This window comes from Temnothorax nylanderi, unplaced genomic scaffold (genome assembly GCF_030848795.1).
Source record: "Temnothorax nylanderi isolate EJ_2023f unplaced genomic scaffold, tnyl_v1.0 TNYL_tig0295_pilon, whole genome shotgun sequence".
Classification (NCBI taxonomy): domain Eukaryota; kingdom Metazoa; phylum Arthropoda; class Insecta; order Hymenoptera; family Formicidae; genus Temnothorax; species Temnothorax nylanderi.
Window position 1 is genome coordinate 184,073 of NW_027249357.1, and position 14,151 is coordinate 198,223.

The following is a 14,151-nucleotide window of genomic DNA, read 5'->3' on the forward strand; positions in this document are numbered from 1 at the left end:
GATTTTCAAACCTAATGGAAAATATCATATTAATGCCATATAAAAAAACGATAGAGAATAAGATAAAACGACTTTAAATGCAATCAGTTATTAATAGTACTTCTCTTACAACTGTGAATTTCTTATCGCGATCCCACAACCTACATTTTTATTTGAAATAAAGAAAATAAAAATGATGAGCATTAATGATAGCCATATCGTCATCGCGCCTCTCGCGAAGTAGTCGATCTTTTTTTTCTGCGTAAGAGCGGGTTTGCAGCTCGCACTTTGCATGCGCAGAGTCGTCCTCGCATTGATCTGATTCGCCCTTGCGGATCTCCGGAAGATCGCTTGCATGATAATGCGAGAGGCGCGACGGTGCCGTTCGATTCGGAGCGATCTTATCGAGACTGTTCGTTGTAGACGCCGGAAATTATTAAGTGCGGCCAATAAACGATTTGACACTTGCGATTGCGCTAAACTTGTTCTCCCAGAGGCACTCGTTGCGCATTAGATGAGAAATTTCGCGATCGATACGACCGCAATTTGCCACTCGATATATCGATTTCTTTCCGAGATTTGACTCTTCATCATTCGATAATTGACTTTCATAGTTAATTGCATTTCAACAGGGCTCTTTTTATCTGTGCAATTGGAAAAGCTAACTGAATACACGATTTTTCTTTGCAAAAATGTATATCCGTGTGAATACGATATTATCGGCATTCAAAGCGATATTATAATAATCAGTTCTAAGCGATCAATAATTAAACAACTTGGACGAATTAAACCTCAGAAATGCAATCAGATAAAATTTTATTAATTACTTTATTTTTATTTTTATTTATAAAAATAATATAAGATACATAATTACGACTAATTCAGATTTAAAAAGAACAAAAAGGGAGTAGTAAGATTAACTCAATTGTTGTTAAAGCAAAATTGATTTCAAGTTGGCTGAAGGAACTATTGACGAATATTAAGACAGCCACAATAAGTATATAGATTACATTATTCTCTGTGTTCTATCTGCATATATACATATTTATACATACATTCTGGGTTCTGGTAATTGATACAAAGAACAAATATGCATTGTCACATTCCGAGATGGACGCAAACCAGCTACTGGAGATGCTCCGGCGCGAATACAGGCAGATATACGAGTATATCGAAGACAGCTCGCCGCTAATAAGCATATCGCGCAAGAATTATGAAATGCCACTAATTGTAAGACGAGATATCCTCTAGCTATTATTCACTGTTACTCTCGCGATGATTGTAGAGCTCGACTTTTCAGAATGCGGCGTACGGAAATACACGACCGGCCCATTACTCGCATGAATGAAATGCGTAATAAGTATCTATAATAGTATTCAACATTTACTTGAACAAGTCTTCGCGGATAGCTCATTATTGTTGTACAAGCCAGATGTGTGATTACTAAGACAGCCAGATAAGTATTTGTCAGCCAAACCGTATATTGATATAATAATTTGTATATGCAATATTAGCATACGTATTATACATATAACTGTATAAATTTATTTTACTTTAGTTGGATCTAATATACAATTCTTGAAAAATAATTATAAAGGCTATAGTGTAAGAATAAGATAAGTCCATAATTTATAAACCATTTAAAAATAATTATAATTTAATTTTTATATTTAAATAAATTTACTTTATTCTTGCTTTCTAAATAATTGATATATGTATAATTATTCGAAACAATAAACGAGCATATGTTTCTGCGATTACCGAAATCGGTTTTTAGATTTAGCAGTTTCGAATAACGAAAAAGGGTCGAAAAAACTGACGAGAAAAATGCTGTAACTGTATTTTTAATTCGAATCTGAGTTGTTCTGTAAAATGGCTAGCACTTACAATTAGACGATTTTACAATAATTCAGTAATCTAGTGATTACCTGGCACCTGCCACTTTGAGTATGCTACTTTGAGTATCCTTTTAATTCTTTCGCGGAAAATGGTTACGGCAAATAGGCGGGCAAGTACAAGTCAATACGACGTATCATTACGGAAAGAGAACGTACCTACTCCCTTCTTGTGATTTTCCGAGAACAGAGAACGTTTGCTTGCAAAGAGCTTGTATTGCCGAGAGGCTGGTAGATAATTATCAAAAAAGTAATGAATTGATAGAATATCGCATGTCATTGCAATGTGCAAGCATCAGGACGTCCGATTATACTCTTACTAGAATTAATTTTGGACGAAAAAGAAATAAAATATTATAAAACATCTCTAGGATCTATTATCTAATTTATATTTATTGATCACGGTTCTTGTCGCTTCTAATTGTTTTATTATTATATTATCTAGAATAATTTCTTTTTTCTCTATATTAAAGTTGATCGTGTTATAGTTCATTCAGTTTTTCTTTTCTTTCTTTTGTAAAAAATAAAGAACCTAAATTGTGTAAGTATTTAAACTGATTATAAAAAAATTTATATAGGTAATATAAAAGATAAACGAGTTTAATGCGAAACTAAATAGATATTAAAATCATTATGTTAATGATCTAACTGTCAATTATAACGTCTCAATAAATTTGTCATTATACACAGTGGAGAGAAGAAGGAGTCCAGTGCCGAACAAATAAATCCGCGGGGCGCTTTGCATGTCGCGTGAAGAATTGCGATGCTTCAACTTCTTGCCAATAAACAGGATAAAATGTGCGTTAAGTACTTCGCAATGTAAAGTTATCTCGCGCTTCTCATCGTAAACACGCGCGGGAAGAAATAAATTCGTCCTGCAACAAAGTGCCATTAATAAAAGCAAAATAAAAGTGATAAAACTCGTGTAATTAAATCAGCAGTATTCGTGTTTTCATTTGCGAAATTATGATAAAGAAATGAAACAAGAAATTAGCGTTTGAATAAAGATTGCCGTATCTCGTTAAGTATCTCAAGTTCATTTTCGACGAGATAAACAGTCCAAGGTAATACATTTATCCGATTGAACACGATAAATCTTCGTACACGCTCTCTCCTCTTTTCTATTTTGTGTTCGTTATTCATAAATTAAAGAACAGTCAATGAGAAATCGATTGATTTTAGATACTTCCACAAAAAGTGAAAATTTTGTTCAAACCACTGCACATATTTATTTTTCATGAATTAAAATAAATTTCAATGTTTTTCCAAAGATTGGATAAAAATTCCTCGTTTACATAGTTTTATACCTAAAAGAAAGATTGTCCCGATTACCTCAATTGAGTTATGATTGATTTCTTGATTGATTTTCATACGAACCATAGGGGAGAAATTACGTTACGCTAAATTATACCGTACGAAAATTGACAGTAAATTGGCCCGCTTGATTATCTCGCATTTTTGTTGATAAGGTCTTTCCGAATTCATGCATAATCGTTGCATAAAGCTTAGCAACTTACGGTTTGGAGATCCGCCAGCTAAATAAAAAGTGTTGATCCTCGGCAGTTATCGCTTGGTGCACGATGCGTTGCTCTGGAAAAAAAAAGAACAAATAATTTTGTTAGATATTTATGTAGATTGAAAAAAAGATTATGCATGTTCACTTTTAAAACTTGTTTATTCATTTATATTCTTTACTCGTTCAATATTATTTCAACAACAACAATAAAATTTAATTAATTTAATCTGTCAAATTTACTCGTCAAGAAATAATATACTTTACTTTGTATATGTATTGCAATCGACGAAGAGTTACAAGCAATAACTGCTATAAGCATTACAATGTTGCCTCGAGGGATCGAGGGATTGTAAGCGCCACGCTTCGTTTCACCGCGAAGACAGCTGCCGAGCTCGATGGTTATTGTTTTAAGCAAACGGATAGTTGGAAATAACCGCAGGGCAATTCGTATTATACGTCCGCGAAAATCTAAGAGATACTTGGATCAAAGTCTAGTTGGTGTGACACATGGCATCATATGCTACTATAATTGGTTTTTTATTAAAAAAAAACTCTTTAGTTTTTAATTTATTAATATAACATATATGTTATTAAATTACTTGTTAATATATCACTTTATTTATTCATGTCAAATAAACAAATTGTATTATTATCTTGCATTTAATTTTATAAAAGATATATATTTAACTTGAAATTATGAATAATTTTGCCCGTTTAAAATAGCGGATTGATCAGACCGCGATCTAAGCATTTGTATGTAAATCAGATCACATGAATTTGATTAAGAAAATTCTTAGAAAGAACATCACACCGAGAGATGGTATCAGTGCCCGCGAGGTTGCGGGCTGATTTCCTCGAGAAACGCGAGCTTCGGCTAATTATCTTAAATACTTAATTTGTACCCCGTGGAATTCGAGGCCTCTCGCCGCCGCGCCCGTGTGCAGCTTCAAAGGCGGATCTCGGCGGAATGGAAATCGGTGGTGTATATGGAAATCGCGGTGGTGAGGAAATGGAGATTAGCTTGGATAATGCTTAATTGGGAGTTTAGTTACACGTGCGGGTGATTATTCGAGATATCGGATCACGCTTTCAGTGACCCGTTCAATCGTACCGACGCGACGTTGACTTTTGGACTAGGAATTTTGGTAAGAAGCATGAAATGTGCGATTTCTTCTTACGATAAAATATAATTACACAAAAATATGCATTTTAGAAAGAAAAAATAAAACAAACTACGTAGCAGAATGAAAAGAAACGTTATATATAAGTCATACAGATTATAATGATGGTTGTTATACAGACACAGTCGGAATAAAAAATGTCAAACAAGAGTTTTGTACGTAAGATGAGATCGGTATGTTAATTTTCATGAAACATGAAACATATTTGCGAGGCTTCCGTATGAAATAACGCGCTTGACCCGAGATTCTATCTACTTCCTATATCACTTTGAAGTCCCGGCTCCGAGCGGAGGTGCTTATCGATGTCATAAAGTAATCTGATCTGCTGCGAAATTTTAAATCGGATTATATCCTCATTTCCACGCAACCAATGCAACCGATAACCGGTACAAAGTTGTATGGAACAACCATTTCCCTCCGTTCAAGTTATATTCAACCAGTCAATCGACGCGGAATACAGCGATTCCTTTCGACAATATTGTAAGACTACATTGCGTTTGAGGAAAATCATTGAAGACTCACAGTTGTACAAAACATCTGCAATTATCATATTATTTCATAACTTAAAAAACAAAAATTAATTTCTCATTTATTTAAAAAAAAATTGACAATTAGTAATCTAAATAATAACATAAATTTTGACAAATTTTTCTTGGATAGAAATTTCCTAAAATCTCTTGGATTATAATTTGTTTTAAGAAATTTGGTATTCTCATAAAAGTTTTACATTTCAAGAGATGAGATATTATCGCCGAAATCAATCTTGATTAAAATTAATAAAATGTTACTATAGTTTTTGTATAATAAAACTTTTCAAGTCTCTATTTTTCACAAAATTCTTTTCAAAGTCAACCAGAAACTTTAGAACTTTTTGTTATAGGAGAACCAAATTTTATCAATTACATCAAAATTCTGAAAATGGTATTAACTTCGCGAAGATTGTAGATATCCATTTTCCACTCTGCAGGCCCGTAATTCGTTCACCCTGCGGCCTCCGCTCGTCTCAACCGGCTTCGCATGAAAGGCTTGATAATACCTGGAGGTGATACAAAAAGGAAGGTGCGAACATTATGCAGCTTTATTTATTTTTATTTTACGACACTCGATTGGATTAGGTCTTGTTGCAAGATGAAACGACATGCACAATGTTATTTTAATTTTAAAAACTTACATTTTTTCGCGTTTACAATATAAATAATATAATATATTACATACAAATTATTATTAGTTAATTTATAGGAAATATTGTTTCTATGTAATAGTGTCCACTTTATTTGTCAATAAAATATTAAAAAATCAGAAATAAGATACAAAAAAATATAAAGCGTTTGACGTTTCACGCTTTGTTTGTCTAGTCCGAGCAAGCTTTCTGCTAATGGAAATGGAAAAATACTTTCAAATTTTAGTATCGTAACGGTTTTCATGATTGATACGTTTCCTCGATGTTGTTCGTCAATTCCGTTTGTCCCTATCTTCCCGATCTCGCGAAACGTGAGAAACTCCACATCGAAGTGGCAAAGAAAACAGCAAAGCTACGAATGTAACGAGGCGAGCAGGTCGCCCACGCAATCGATACGTAAGCTGCCGCAGGGTGTCCCTTGATGAGACGCGATTCCGTACCAACCTTTACCCATCTTGCGATAGATAGTAGACGTATATAAATTAACACGAGGCTGAGGCGTACCGAGTTAGAGATAAGCGGGAGCGGTTATGGCGACTCGGTGAATACCCAGAGCAACTTGAGTCTCCTTTCTTGCCGCGATCAGACTCACGATTCAATAAAACCGAATGATTCGAATAAATAGCGATAAAGCTCGCTGAAGGTTTTGTTCTCGTCCGTTCTGAATTTTATTGTCAGCGTCCTGTTGCCATTTACTTCTTTTCCGCGACGCGTAATGTAAAATACAAACTTTGAAGGGAATTGTCGACAATATTTATTATTAGTTTTGTAAAGTAAAGGCAAATATGTTACGTTTACTAAAACCCAGTAAATAATAATAAAAATCCATTTTAATCTTATTTTTATATTTATTTTATACAGATATGCCTTTTGCAGTTTTTATTTCATATTTTTTTAATTTATTCGCTTCCGCGAGAAATAAAAAAGGAGCAAAATAACGTGAGCAAATATGAAGCATTTACAGAAATATCTTCCAACTATTTCTAAAGTTGTAATTATTTAACTCGTCGCACAACGGCATGCTTCTCTTTGCCGGTCAAGTTATTTTCGCTCTAGCATAGTATGCGCCGTTTATTTGAATTAAGATGGAATATAACTCCGTTCTCTGCTAGTTTGGGATAAAATAGAATAACTAGCCATTGCTAAGGCGATGAGAAAATGTAATGTGTCGGCCAATAATAGCGTGAATCTACAGAAAGAGATTGGAATTGATAAGCAGCATCAGCCCTTTCTTTCTGACCATATTTTGTTTCAATAAACCCAATTTCATATTAAATAATATTAAGTGTTTTCATAAATGCGTTTATTTCCCGAAATAAAATATAATTTGTAGTCTAATAATTTATACAAAAAAATTAGAACGAAGGAACACTAATAAGTTATATAAACTTTTAAAAACCATTTTTTAAATGGAATTTTATCTACAGCAAATGTTATAATTTATAGACAAAGGTGGGTACCCTTTTGTTCTAAATTCTTTGTATGATAATTACGTACAATGAAAATTTTAAGACGATCGCATTTAAACAGCTGTATTACGCGCGCAGCCCGGAATCTTGCGTTGGTCGTCGAAAAACGATTCACGGACCTCGTTCTCAAACGTGGAGCAACGTCAAACAACAGCAGGGGGGTGTTTCTTGTAGCTCGGCCGGCTTTCAAGTTTAATTAGCTGCCGGCCTTATCGAGAAACAGGGTGTCACACATAAATACAGTCCGGGCGACTCTCTCCAGACTCGTTGATCCCGGGGTGAGTCGATTCTCGGATTTTCTTCTCGCCACGAAGCAAGAAGCAAGCCTCTTTTTTACGATTTCGGCGCACATGTGCTTTTCTCTCACGTGATGATCGGTCGATGGAAAACTGATGTTCCTGTTCTGTCAGTCAGTTGTGTCAAGTGAATATGTAAATTCCATGGAGAGATATCCCAAAGGGATTTATTACCATGTGCCCCGTTGTATACAAATGTTTTTACCTTGCTTTCGTGTAATTTACGACTTATAAAACGCCTGAGAAAGAACTGCTTTCTATTTCATAGAAATTCGTTAGATATTATTCCAGTTATTTTTGAAAATATTCGCGTAGTTTTTTATTTTGAAATTTAATACAAAATATATAACAATTATTAAACAAGGAAAGTTAGATAAAAATTTCCGAAGTATCATATTTATAAATGTGTAAATAGATTCTTTATATTTTTTTAAAGGAAAGATTTTTAAAGGATTTTTAAAAGAACAAAGGAAAGATTTCTTATATAAGAATTAAATGTATAAATTAATTACTGATATCATTCATTGATACTTGTCTGTTGACAGTTTGAACAAATTCTATTATCGGAAACACCAGTAGAATTTACTGACGAGTTAATACCTCATCTGAGTAGTCATAAAATAGAAATATTTTTAAATGTGAAGTTAAAAACACATAGGTAGATAGTAGATACAGAGATGAGGTAATAAATAAATAAAAGTATCTTGTATCTCCGTAGCCATACCTCCAGCAGCAAGTTTTAGTAGAATGTATCTATCTTCGGCTATGTTTTTACGCACATAAAACATGCATGTAACACGCTTGTAATCGAGACGCATCTAGATCCATAAATTATATCTCTCGAATCAGGTATTCCCGCTTTGTTTTTTTCTTAGCTATCATGATCATTATTTCCAAAAAATATTATTTCGAATAACGAAGATACATGTGTTAAATATATATCGATAGATGACTTCGATCAATCCGATTTCGTATTAGTTTTCAAATCAAAATTCATTCCATTAAGATCTGTTTCAACCAGATATTGAAAAAAAAAACAGTGCCACTATCTACACTTTTTTCCAAAATACGTAACAAACTGGATGACAATGAGCCAGGCAGCATTCAAGACTTGTCGAAATCTCGCGTGATTTGATTCATCGGGATGAAAGATTAATCCGTGAGAGCCGTTCTTTCCCGCCCATCGCGGGTTCGGTTCGGGATAAACTTCGATATTTTATCAGCATCCAATCTGGGTGTATTCTCGTTAAAATCGGACACGGAACTCGTCCTCCCGTCTGGCCCGTCGTACATCAGGCCCAATGCGCGCACCCACAAGAGCCCCCCCGCTGCCCCTCACCCCCTTCCTCCCCCTTTCGTGCACGAACACACGTAACTCTTTCTTTCGGGTCGTCTTCTTCTCGTGACTGGTCGTTACAACATAATTCAAGTCGCCGACACGAGCACAAATATTATGATAGACGGCTGTTTATGCGCCGCGCATAGGTCTGTGTTCGGAAGATGGAAGAAGGTGGAGGAACAGGGAGTTCGAGAGAGAGAGAGAGAGGATCACTCTCGAGTTCCATTCGACCCGTCTCGTTTGGGCCAAAGAGACAAACTCGGAGATACCTCTCTTGTCGTGGCGGCGGCGACTGGTGGCTCGTGGGTGAACGGTGGGCGTTTGAAAGAATGCCTCTAAATAATCCCACGGAGATGAACACGCCTTGAGAGCACTTGTAGCCGTATATAACTCTCACTCTCAGAATTCTCAAATTTTCGCCCTATTATCCCGATTTAAGAGTCACGGGAATAATTCGCACGCGAATGGGATCGTGAATGTCGGGTCTGATCGATGATATTCATGAAAAATTGAATGGACGCGACATTGAAGCTCTCTTCTCACCGTTCTGTGTTTTTCGAGGTGAGAAAAAAATAGATTTAGATATTTTAAAAGCCTTACAAACTGTATGGCAGTTGCAAAAATAGTAGTTGCGGTAATTCGACTCTCTATTATATCTTAATGACAAAATTAATAATCGTCATTTTTTATAATTTTTTAAATAAATAAATATTCGTAAATTTTTAAATTAAAATTTATAGGAAGTTAACATATTCAATGAATAAATTTCATTACTAAAAAATTATATCGTCTCACTATATATAAAAATACCAATTATTTCACTTCTTCGTGTGTCAAATGTATAAAAAACCGTGAAATTTATATATAACACATTGTTACAGTGACATATAAATTACGTCGACACGCGACACGACATACTGACATATAAATACTCGGTAATTACAGTATCGAATTAATCCTTCGGAACCTTCTTAACACATTACACGCGAATACCAATCCCGACGTCTCACAGCGGGATACTCGTCAGGATCCACCCGCCGCGCCGGCCAAAGTTAAAGAGACAATTCAACGGAAGGAAGATTATCCGATATCGCGCCGCTAAAGAACCACTGGCACTCCTCTCCTGTAATGTGTCTTCTCGCGTGGTAGACACCGACCGCGACGTCGTATTTCGCGTGCTTTATGAGCGCAGCTTCTTCTGGACATCGTCGAAACAAGAATATATTCCGTGACCCGGGACCCAACAGCCACGCCGCGCCGGTGCGCAGCCACGAATTCAGACATATATATCAAACCCATAAATCCGTTCATTCGTATATTTGATGAACGATCGCGCAATGTGCCTCGAAAAAAACAGCCACTGTCGAACGACGATCGGGAAATTATTTGTCAGAATTATCAGTTTAAGAAAAATAAGTCTTATTTGTTTTGCGTTTGATGGTGAATTTTAGGGATGCACTACAATCATTATTTACACAACTCTATAAGTTGTTCCTCGTTTTCTCTTGAGCGTTTCGTTCCCCGCAACATTGTAAATTAGTTATAACGATAGGTAAAGACATGCGCGCATCAGTTTTGGTTATGCTAATAATAAGTCCGTTTTATTCACTTTTAAACTTAGGTTGGACGAAATTGCTTGCCACATGTACTTATTCTACTCGTAGGATTCAGAATTAATCTATTTTTTTTAGGGATTTAAATGTTTCGATCATTCGAACGGCGTCTATCTAATATGCTTTGAAAACCAGAAACAATTTTAGGCATTCATCTTTATTCTCGTTTATCTTGCATGGAATTTTTGTTCGGCAACATTACAATTTCAACGTTTTAATGTAAATTTGCGACTTATAATTTGTTTAACTCTATCATTCTATAATTCTGTGTTACATGTATAAAACAATACAACAAGAAAAATGATTGCGTACGTGTATGTTAAACAAGTAAGATTAATAAGACAAAGACTATATTATTGGCAATTTGCATTAATATTTATGATTATGATATTCTATTGATATTTCTCATTTAGCATGTAATAAATGTGTTAATATTTTTATCTATTCTCTATAGAGGATAATTCAGTACGGTGATATATATATATATATATATATATTTATATACGTATATATATTACAAAATACTCTTTACTGTTATATTTGAAAATCGCATATTTTACGCGAAAATTTATGATTCGCTATTAAAATAATACCAGCGTGCCAAATCTCGAAAGGAAGGACAAGAAGGATGTAACAGACTTCTAGAAATCACACGAAACATGTGGAATATCTTTCACCATTGGGTAATAAAAATTGAGTTACTAACGCCTCGAAACCGTTTCCTAACGTGATATAAGTCCGGCAATATCGCAAGTAGCGTGACTACTACAACGTATAAACGAAATTAAAGATTCAATCCCGTGATTTACGATTATCGGCGCGGCGCGTGTAATCGATTCTTCTTTTGAACTGCAGGTATCTAATAACGCAATTAATTCACTAATTAGATTAGACCCAACGCGTTTCTTCACTGACGAATTACGACTCACCACGTGACGATTAGAATATCATAAATAATTTTTATCTTAGCGGCACCTTTACCAAAATTAAATCGGATGCTGCGTACATAATCATGTATTCATGCCTTTCGGTTATCTTTGATCTTCTTGGTTAGAATAATACATTTATTTTTGTCTAATAGAAAAAGAGAAAGAATAAGAAATGTGTAGACATTGACCCGTCACACACACATAAAAGGCTTGATAGTCTAAACCCTGCGGTTTTATTATCATAAATCGAACATTATATCGGCGCGAATATTAATGGAATTTGTAGAGAAATCGTTTATTTGCAATACGAAATGTTAAATCTCATCACGTGCAAAATTTGCATCTAGTTTGTCTATTTGATAAATGTGATCTTTCATCATATTTTTTTTTGCTATCGAAAGGTAGTTATAATTATTTATTTTATTATGCCAACGGCATAAATAGTAATTGAACGTAGCATATTAGTCTTACACTAAGAAATATGTCCTAAATACTGATGATAGTGTCCCATTACCAAATGACATAAAGAATGATCAGCGGCACTTCTGAGGCTCTTCGAACAGCTGATTCCACGTGTACGTGCAAATATGCGCGCTGCTCTGCAATTACGCGATAAAGGATTGTACGTAATTCATTATCACGATACGACCCTAATTATTATCGTCAACTCGACTGCACCTCGTTAATTGCGCGGAACTGAATAAAGCACCTGCTGCTTGCTCTTTCGAATTACACCTTTCGACGCTTGTTGTTGTATACATATTGTATACATACATAAAAGCATCAATAATAAATAATAAATAGATGACAATAAACAGTATAAATCTGGATATTAAACAATAAGAACCTATAATTTATTTGAACATATAGTATCATTAGAAAAATATTGGAAAAATATTTCTAAAATATTAGAAATATAACAACATTCTAAAAATATTTTATGATTATTTAAAATAACGTTTCGAGATATTTTTAAAATCTAGACATTTTCCCGAAAAAATTAAAATAAAAATGTTCTTTTTAAGAATATTTTTATTTTAATTTTTTAATTTTTTTATATTAATATTATTATTGCTGTCCCTTTTTCATGTAAAGATCTCTTACACCAAGAAATTGAAATAACACATCGATCTGAGAGAATCTCAGCTAAATATTTCTTTTGTAAATAACATCCACTTTTATATGGCATATATAGATAAAAGGGTTAAATTCCGTATTCATCTGATGACCTCTTATGCACGTGACATGCAAGAAACATATTATAGTATATAATAACAATAAATTATCCGTCGTACGAGAAGAACAAGCAGCACAGCCGAGTTATGAAGTGGCAAGATAGTTGCATTCTTCTGGCACTCTTTACGGTCGCCGTCTCCATTAGTTGTTTTGTTTCTAACGAAATCATTATTTACTACAACTTCGCGATTCGCGGCGCTATAATTGGCGTCACGTCGTTAACATCACCTGCGATCTCTATCATTCTCTTCAAAGTCACTCGAATGATTAGAGCGCATTAAACTCCTTCAAGAAATCGTTATATTCAGCAACTTTAAACTTCTTCGGTGAAAATGAGATCTAAGCAAAATTTTATAAAAAATCACCGAATTAAATAAAATTTCATTTCGTATCCTTTTAAATCCTTTTCTCAAATTTCTTTAAATACCAAGACGCGGATATAATATGAATGCAGTAAATACATTTGAAGAAATATGTTATAAAATAAGCTTTACTCTTGCGAATCTACCGGTAAGTGATTTTGATGGGAAATTTGATGCTCTATATGAATCCGATAATTGTTTTTGCATATTTTCAAAATTTTCATGTTTTTGAAGTGACAAAAGTGAAAAACGACGTCCGGGGCAAAGTCAACACCACGCCGTTTCGTCGGCTTCCAGTAACAAACGATGCTTGTCATGCAGCCGTATGGCTCATGACAAATGTATGCGCACGTCCGATCGCGAGTTTACCTGCATTAATTGTTTTTCAGACATGAGTTTAGATGAAGATAATTGAAAGTTCAACAATTTTTGTTTTCATTATTTTAAATGATTGTTCTAGCTACTTTATTCCGAATTTTTGTACTTTTTAAATACACAATAAACAATGTATTTTCATTTTCAGACAGTAAAAAATAAGTTCCAGATCAAATTGTGTCAATCAGACAAAGTGTTGAGTTTGCCCCGGCGGGATGTCGAGTTTGCCCCGGCATTTTTCAATTCGAAAATTTGTATGTTATAATAAATATGTTTTCTCGCTTTCTTTTTATAAATATTTGCATAAAAGACTTGAAAAATAAAGAAACACTTGCTTCAAAAATTGCAGCGTAATTTTCGAAAAAAAAGCATTGATTGACTAAATACAAAGCCTCGTTAAATTAAAAATAATTTAATGTACTAGGAGCAACATTCTCCAATCTTTAGTAGTAGCCTCGAAGAACCGAAAGAGATACGCAAGTGGTACGTTATTTTACTTTCGTTTTGCATCTCATTGACCGATCACCGTGTCATATTCGGTTTCTCGGCTACCCGAATAATTTATAATCCGGTAGCAGATATCTAATGATCCGTAAATCAATCATATATTTTTTCGTAACGCTTCGGTAAAGATATGTACACATCTCGCATAGAGATTTTATGTATTATATGTAATATCGAGTTATATTTACTATAGATATTTAGTAGTACCTATGCAAAAATTATATATGTAAAGTTTATCAATTTTTTAATTGAAAATCTATCTTTCCTATTTAAATCA

At 34.2% G+C, this 14,151-nt stretch overlaps 1 protein-coding gene and 1 long non-coding RNA gene across 2 annotated transcripts in view; one reads left to right on the forward strand and one right to left on the reverse strand.

The window, feature by feature from the left end:
- The window catches only part of LOC139780741 (uncharacterized), a 38,815-nt gene extending 35,348 nt beyond the window's left edge, over nt 1–3,467 (reverse strand). Inside the window, exon 1 of the long non-coding RNA XR_011720325.1 lies at nt 3,392–3,467. This is a non-coding gene — a long non-coding RNA (uncharacterized lncRNA). The remainder of the gene's footprint in view (nt 1–3,391) is intronic.
- LOC139780740 (uncharacterized) overlaps nt 1–14,151 on the forward strand; it is a 104,467-nt gene that overhangs the window by 85,994 nt on the left and 4,322 nt on the right. The gene's annotated exons all lie outside the window — the stretch shown is intronic.